At 35.9% G+C, this 8,351-nt stretch overlaps 1 non-coding gene across 1 annotated transcript; it reads left to right on the top strand.

Moving 5' to 3' along the window:
* Positions 1 to 7,307: 7,307 nt before the first annotated feature.
* TRNAI-GAU (transfer RNA isoleucine (anticodon GAU)) lies at positions 7,308 to 7,382 on the top strand. The gene has a single exon. It is a non-coding gene; the product is annotated as a tRNA-Ile (tRNA).
* The last annotated feature ends 969 nt before the right edge of the window (positions 7,383 to 8,351 follow it).

The raw sequence follows: 8,351 nt of genomic DNA, 5'->3' as shown, positions 1-8,351 counted from the left end.
ACTTTTATAAATTTTTAATTTGATTCTGAGATAAAGGAAAAGGAAATGACATTTTGTTTGAAAACACACATGCTTACCAAGAGGGCTATGGTTCTCGCCCACACATTTCCCATTTCTATTAATGAGAATTGTGTTGATGAAATCCCAGCCAGTGTATTCCATCTTTTCGTGAGCCTGCTAGCTTGCACAATGCTTAGAAAACTGTCCTGGGGATACCACAGCAACTGTTGTAGCAAATAACATGTGTACTCAACCATCTTAGATCTCCACAATCATTTTCATAGACCTCATTATTCAAAGCATTTTGAGAGACATATTGTGTATTCCCAGCCATTTGGTAACAGTAATTGCATAAATCAATAAGTGTTTGAGTGTGCAGTTAGCGAGTTATAGGCAAAGAGAAACATGAACTCTTTTTAGAAGAAATCACCTGAATTCAACCAGAAGTCAGTGCAGTGGCCCAAATGAACATACTTCTTATTCAAGCCTGTTACATCAACCACATAACTTTTTGCCCCTAGCCACAAGCCTGCTTACAGCCTAATTTAAATCCCTTACACATTGTAATGCTCTACTAGGTGGGGTAAACAGCACATGTTCTCAGTCACCTGCTAAACATATGAAATGAGGTGTAAATTCATTTATTTGAACCTTAATATTAAAGGACCTTCTTGAACTTAAATCAGTCAATACCAGGTTATGACTTCAATCTAAAACAGACATGCCCTGGAGACTTAAGTGTCATTTTCAAAGACAAAGAAGGCTTCTAACCTGCTCACAATTAGCCATTACATGCTACTAGGGGCTGTTTAATTGGGACTGCCATTCTCAATTAACCAGAGACAAATGAACAGAAGAGTGAATAACCAAAATTAGGTACACATGTTACCAATGATTTCCATTAGGGATTATAATGAAATTGTATGTTTGCTTTGGTTTTTTTTCTCTAGCTCCAAGAAGCTATATAAATTAAACTGGAATGAGAGACCAGAGCTCAAACATAACTTTTTCCTTCAAAGAGCAGAACTATGCACATCGAAACTCCTATAGTTCTTCAGCTTTGATATTCCATTCTGACCTCAGCATTTGCTCTGTAGTGAAGCTGATCAAAATTTCATCTGAGGTCCTCAAGAATAACCAGGTGAGGCTCTTTGTGCCTCAAACATAAGGCTCATTCATCTTTCCTTCACTGAGCAGTAACAGAGAGCATTTAGTCCATGAGACAAAAGTCTCCTCTTGTTCACTAAAAAGCAAAAATATTCTGTTTCTCTGTAACGATGAACTGGGTTTCTGATTGGTAGTCCTTTAAACAGTATTTTATTGGAGTGGTGGAAGGCTAAGGAGAGAAGGGCTGTATGCAATGATGATGCATTGAGTTAAAAAGATCTTCAGCTTAGATTTGCATTTGGAGCTCGTTTAAATAGCCATCCCCCCACAATTGCACTTCAAATTTGAATTTCCTGGACTTGACAACATTAAAATCTATATTTAAATGTGTGTGTTTAAATATACATATTTAAATGTACATGTATATTTAAATATAGATTATTTTTAAATTTTTGGATTGTGCCAAGCACTTTACATAAATTAAGCATAAATGAAAGACAGACGTTAAAGAAAATGTGTACCTGAATGTGACTCAATTACCATTAAACATTAACCTGTTTCATATTTTCATTTGTTGTAAAAAAAAAAAAAAAAAAAGAACTTCAAGAATCCAAATATATTTGGAAATTGTAATTTTTTTTCCCTATAAACTTCCAACCTTTTCTAGATTCCATTGCAGCAATTGTTTTCCTGTGGTTGTGCTTCTGATGGTTTGGCAGACTACAAGACACTAACGGAATCTATATGACTTTAAACTGTTCCATGGAGTATACAGATAGCACCATATGCAGCTGATCCAAAAGTTAAATCACTTCCTATGACGTCCTTCTTACACTTATCAAGAGGTTGAGAATTTGGGTCTTCCAATTGCAGGCAGGGTCAAATCAAGAGCTTATGCCTTTTTTCAGGCACAGAAACAATTATATAGATTAGGAGTCTAAAAACTTTTTCTGAATAGCCAGATAGTAAATATATTAGGCTTTGTGAGCCATAAGGTCACTGGCACAGCTATCCAACTCTGCCTTTGTAAAGAAAGCAGCCAAAGGCAATATGTAAAACAAAGTGAGTGTGGCTGTATTTCAATAAAACTTTATTTACAAAAACAGACTATAGGCCAGATTGGGCCCTTGAGATCATATTTTGCCAATCCCTGGTTTAGCTCTAAAACCTCTGCTTCTCTTCAATCACTTTTAATCTTCCATCTCACCATCTCAGAAAATAAAGTCTTTGTTGCTAAGTAGCACAAGTTTAGAACTAAAGGGACTCAATCTAGAATCATTTGGGGAACTTAATAAAAATATTGATACACATGCCCTACCCCAAAATGTTTAGTTAGCAAAACTTATGAGTATCTCATAAAGGTGAATTTTTTTAAAGTTCCCCAGTTGATTCTGATCTAAAGTCAGATTTGTGATGTCCTGTTCTAGATAATGGCCTATGCTTCTCCAATAACTTTCTTTTTTTTTTTTCCCCCAATAACTTTCTAACATTAAGAAGATCACCTACTATATTAGTCAGGGTAATTAATGCTAGCTGCTACGACAGCAAACCTCAAATCTCAGGGGCTTAACCCAGTAAAAATGTATTCCTGTCTCATATCACTCTCTTCTATTTTATACCTATGCCATTTGGAGCTCTTGGAAAAAAGAAATGGAAAAGGCACACTAGCTCTAACATGTCCTAGCCTAAAAATGACACACATGGCCCTTCTGCTCACCTTTCATTGGCTAACTGAAGACTACTCATATGGCTACATATGAGATACTACATAGTCGTATCTGATTTCTTATCTGTCCATTTGATATCACCTGCCTGCCCCAGACCATATGGAAAGAGCAGATAGATGTTCAAAACATGGTTGGCCATCAGTAAAACTAACCAACTCTGGAATAGACTGCTTAACATCCCAAACTATTACATATGCCTAGCTTTTTGCAAAGGTTAGGTTCTTGAGATTCTGGAATGTAGTGGATTTTTAGAAATCAAATTAGGTCTCCTTTTAAATTAACCAGAAGTTCATTATGTGAAACTGGGGCTGTTGTGATCTCTGACTTCTAAATGGGATACACACAGATAAGTGTCATGGCAAAAGAAAACAGCAATTAGCAGATTCACAAGTTGTCCTCTTGTTTGCAGTTACAAAGGTTGAATGTTGGTTTAAGTAATACTGCATGTAACCATGATACACATGTTAGATGAGTAAAAAGGAATGTAGAGATTACCACCTCCAGCCCAGGATCCAGAGCAGCCAATACCTGGTCCTCAAAGGTGGGGGGAAATACCAGAATAGGATGTATCTGCTTGAATATTTAGAGACACAGATATCATTTCAAAAGTTATAGCCCTCTTTAAAAAAAAAAAAAAAGGAAGAGGATGACGATTCCTCCTCCACCAAAAAGTAAAATAATGTTATAGTGTTATAGATCTTAAAGCTCTTAGAAAAAATAGGGATTTCTACTAAAGTAAGATATATTTCAGCTAGATTTTTTTGAAAATTCCTAAATATTTAGGAAGGCTTGTGGCTTTCTCCACACAGAAACTAAGATAGTACATGTAATTATTAACTGAGGAAGGTTTAGGGTCCTGGGAGGAAGAACTAATGAACTACTTATGAAAATCACATGACTTACGGTCTATAATTGTCCACATACACTATCTGCTTATTCAAAGTAAAAAGAAATGCTAATCAATAAAAGGCATTGTCCTCCAGTGCACAGTGCTCACTCAATATAAACTGTGATCTTAAGTATTGCACAAGAATGGTTTTCTTTAACAGACCTGTGTGTGATAATCAAGTAAAGTTGCTATTTATGCCCTGCCTCTTAACCTTTCATCTTAGGGCCTGTGTCTGAGTCCTTTGTTTTTTAACCTGATAACTCTCTCAGTGCAGCTTATCTTTCAGTTGATACAGCAGCCTCAGTCTTTCTGGGTAACCAGCCACTTCAGAGGAAGAACAAAACATTTGTTCAGCCAGCATGGTAGTATTGGACTGTTTTACCATTTCCACAGAATCTTGGCCTATGTACAATTGTAGATATGACAAGATGTCTATAATAATTTCAGCTGTTGGATTAAGTATCCCCTTCATGATTTTTAACTTAAAATCCCTTATGTATACAAACACATAAAACCTGGTGAATAAACTATCTTTTTATATATGATGGAATTATCTCATCGATTTACCAGGGAACTATATGTTACTGTTACAGCACCATGGTATACAGTCGGTGGCTTCCTCAGAATCTCCAAATGAACGCCTTTTAAAGAAAAGGAAACAAGATTTCCAGAGTATTAAGCTTGGAAGGATATCTTTATTCATGTAGTAAGAGTGGTGTTTGGGGGGAAAAGGAGAGGTGTAGCTTCTTTGGAATATTTACATGTCCATAGACTCTGTATCTCACAATTACAAAAAGCTTATAAGGTTTATTTCTTATAGAAAATGCATCAATGACCTTTCCACAGATAAGGATTTAAAACTGTAAGCAATAATCTAATAAAAGTTTTTAAATTAAATTGCTAAGTAAGAATAATTTAAAATACATATCAAGCAGAAATCAGGAGTTTATCATTCATATATCACAAAGCCTAGAACAAGTATATCGTAATTACATAGTTCAGAGATATTATTTATAGATTAAAATATATTTCAAGGGGGAAGTGGGTTAGGGAGAAATTGGTAAAGGACCACAAAAAAATGCTTACATTGTGTAATGGTAAAATAAAAATAAATAAGTAAAAATAAAGTATATTACAAACAAATGCCCTTCCCCCAATTTCAAGATTAACAGGAACATACTAAGATCTTTACCACTTACTTAAGGCCATTGGGTTCGAAAGTCACTGATATTTAGAGCAGAACTGACCTTGAGAGACTATCTAAAAACAGCTTCAATTTACAGGTGAAGAAACAGATGCCCAAAGAGGCCAAAGGACTTATGAAAAGGACAAAATCCAAGCAAGACTTCTCCAGGTTCTATTCCTAATTCTCCATTTTCCAGCTGCACATGAATAGCAGAGGGTGGTTTTACATATGCTTTGGAGAACTAGTAACTAGAAAGATGTTCAAATGAAAGGGATTCCTAAGCACTCTAAAGGAAGCAGAGTTGGTTGGCTTTAAAATAACCGAACTGCTATTCACAAGCGCTCGATGACAACTTTTTTGCTCATCTGTTTTAATTTAGTTACCATAAAAATAAAGAACATTTTCCACTTGTTCCTAACTCATTCTTGTTAACAGTGACAAATGACTCATTGAAAAATGACTTCTGACAGCGTCCAATCGCCTGATGGATTTTTATGACTGCCTTTGACTGGGTCAAGGAGCAGCCATGTGTAACCCTTTCAGGCCATAACCGGGTAAAAACTCTGTGGCAACTGCACTTGCTGCATCATTCATTTAATTGGTTAAAGTAGAATGGCAGGGAGGCCACAGTTAACATCCTCACACTCAGTATGCCTCATCCCAGGCAGGAAAGAGAAATGCCTACCCATGGCTCTGAGGAGAACCACACTAGAGAACATGTGGAAGGAGGAGAACGATCCATTACCAACCCACAGCACAGTCCCGAGAGCATGAATAGGGGCCCCCACACTTTCACTTCTATATACAGAAGCCACATATATGTTTCTACAGAAAGGCACAGGATAGAATCCTTTTCATTATAATATTTTAGAGCTCAAATGTATTCGTTTTATAGGTAAGGAAAGAGATCCAGAAGGTCTAAAGCGTTTACTCTAGGTCACACAATTAGTTACCAGCAGCACTCAGACAAAAATCCACTTCTCCCGATGCTGATTCTAATATTCTTTTCATTATACTCATAGTTCATAGTGACTCTAAAATGTCTAAGAGGTTTGTGTGTTAAAATGGTCTTGCATGATGGCAACATTTAGATTCCTGGTTGTTTTCTAATCTAATTCTAATCTATTCCTGAAGATTCTCTATGTGAAAAGTACTATTGAGTCTTATTACTATAACTTCTCTTCTTTTTTTCTTCATTAAAAACTAGTTTAAAACAGAGTGACAAATTTATTGCTGTGTCCAATTATGTTAATAATGCCTGAACTAAAATAAAAATCATATTGTCAGGGTAGAGGGAATATGAGTAAAATATTTTAAATGTCCTTATATAATGTTTTAGAATTGATCTCATAATGATTTCCTTTTGAAAAATTGCTTATTCCGTCACTTTGGAAATTATTATGGAACTTTCTAAGGAAAAAGGAGGACCTGAATTTGAGATTAACCTTGAATTAAAAAGGAAAAGCAGACAGAGAAGATCAAAGGCAAAATCACCACTAAAGGCTTCAAGTTCTCCGAAGAATCTGTTCTCTTCCCAAATAAAGAGAAAAGTTAGAATAAAGCAGATGTACAGTCCTTTACTCAGCCAGATATAATCAAAGCATGACATTCTTTATCAATGGGACAGGAATTTCCATAAACTGATAAGTACTGCCTACTTGGACAGAAGGTCAAAGAAGATTTTTCTTAAGTTCGTTAGAACCTCTGTTAGTACAGTTTTCTCTTTTTCATTTCCAGAAAGTTAGGGGTTAAGACTATGGTGCTAAAGAAAAATGTCCTACTGAGGCACAAGGCTAAGGATGTCTACAGTAACTGTCCTATATTAGGTTTTTTCTCAAGATTTATACTTGTACTGATTCACAACTTCCCATACACTGAGAGATGAGGGGAAAGGGATATCCACCTCTTCCAGTTAACTATAAAATGTACAAAACAAAAAAGAATTATATGGCTCCTTCAGAAGTGCGGAGCATTTGGTCTCCTTATATTTACAGAAATTAAGATGCTCTCAATTAAATGTATTTTTGAATGGTTCATTTATTGGGTGGGGATAGATAGCATTATGCAGAGAAGAGAATACTCCCTCTGATTTTATGTTTCTAAAATCACAAGAACAAACACAAACTAAATTGTGCAATGAAAGATTTTTCCCAACTGATGAGCTAAATTTACAAATTGAGAACCAAAGAAACAAATGACAACTGGCAAGGAGACCCAACTGCAGTGAACACTTAGACACACAGGCTAGTTACATGAATACTGTGCTCTTTCCTTCATGAGGAAAAATTTCTCTCAAGGTTAAGGGAAGGGAAATTGATATTTATTTAGGCCTTACTACATGCCATGTGTCAGAGGCTTTCCCACAGACTGGATGCCGTTAAACCTCAGCAGCAGGGCTGGCCAGTTAGCTCAGCTGGTTTGAGTGTGGTGCTGATAACGCCAAGGTCAAGGGTTCAGATCCCCTTACTGGCTAGCTGACAAAAATGAAAATGAAAATAAAAAGTAAACCTCAGTGTACACCTGTGATGTATGACTCCCCTCATTTCATACAGATAAGAAAGATCCAGACAGGGAAAGGGGAGCCTACATATACTATCTACCTATGATATGCGTACTTCAACAAATAAATATTAATCAATTTATTGACTGATAAAGTCCACACAGAGTCAGAAGAATTAAAAATATTCTAAATTTGCTTAAAACTAAAATAGCAAGTCTAACATGCCTTGGAGATATCAGGACTAAGGAAAGTACAAAACACCTATTTCAGTTTACCCACTAGAGCATCAGGAATTATTGACATACATAGAATACACAACAACAAACTAATTATTCAGAATCCACATTTTTATATGAAACCATCCAACATTCTGCACTCTTCATTACAACAACCACCAGCAATATGTAGCAATTTAACTTATACAAATTAGTTATAAATTCAGTAAAATTAAAACTTCAGTTCCTCAGTTGCAGGACTGCATATCAAGTGCTCAATAGCCACATGCGGCAAGTAGCTACTCCATCGAACAGCACAGAAAGGGAACACTCCATCATGACAGAATGTTCTATTGGACAGCACTGTTGGATTCCAAACATTCATTCTAAATTAGGGAAAGAATTTAACATATAATCTCATTTCAGGATTTTTTGAAAAAAAAATTTTTTTACTTTATATTTGTATAGCACTTCATGATTTTCCAAAGACTGAAAAAGATTTATCTAGTCCATGCTAAAATTATCCCCCTACTTCAGTGAAGGAACATGAGATCTAGAGAAGTGAAGTGACTGACAAGATCACATATTACTACCCACGTACAGAGAGCACAGCCCTGGTCTTCTGGTCTAGCATTTTCAGGACATAGTACAAACACATACACTCAGAGGTCAAACTTGACTTTGAAACCCAGGCTCAATAGATGCCAGATGTGTGACATGGAACAAG

This window comes from Cynocephalus volans, chromosome 12, assembly GCF_027409185.1.
Source record: "Cynocephalus volans isolate mCynVol1 chromosome 12, mCynVol1.pri, whole genome shotgun sequence".
Classification (NCBI taxonomy): domain Eukaryota; kingdom Metazoa; phylum Chordata; class Mammalia; order Dermoptera; family Cynocephalidae; genus Cynocephalus; species Cynocephalus volans.
This window is presented reverse-complemented; position numbering and strand designations above follow the sequence as displayed.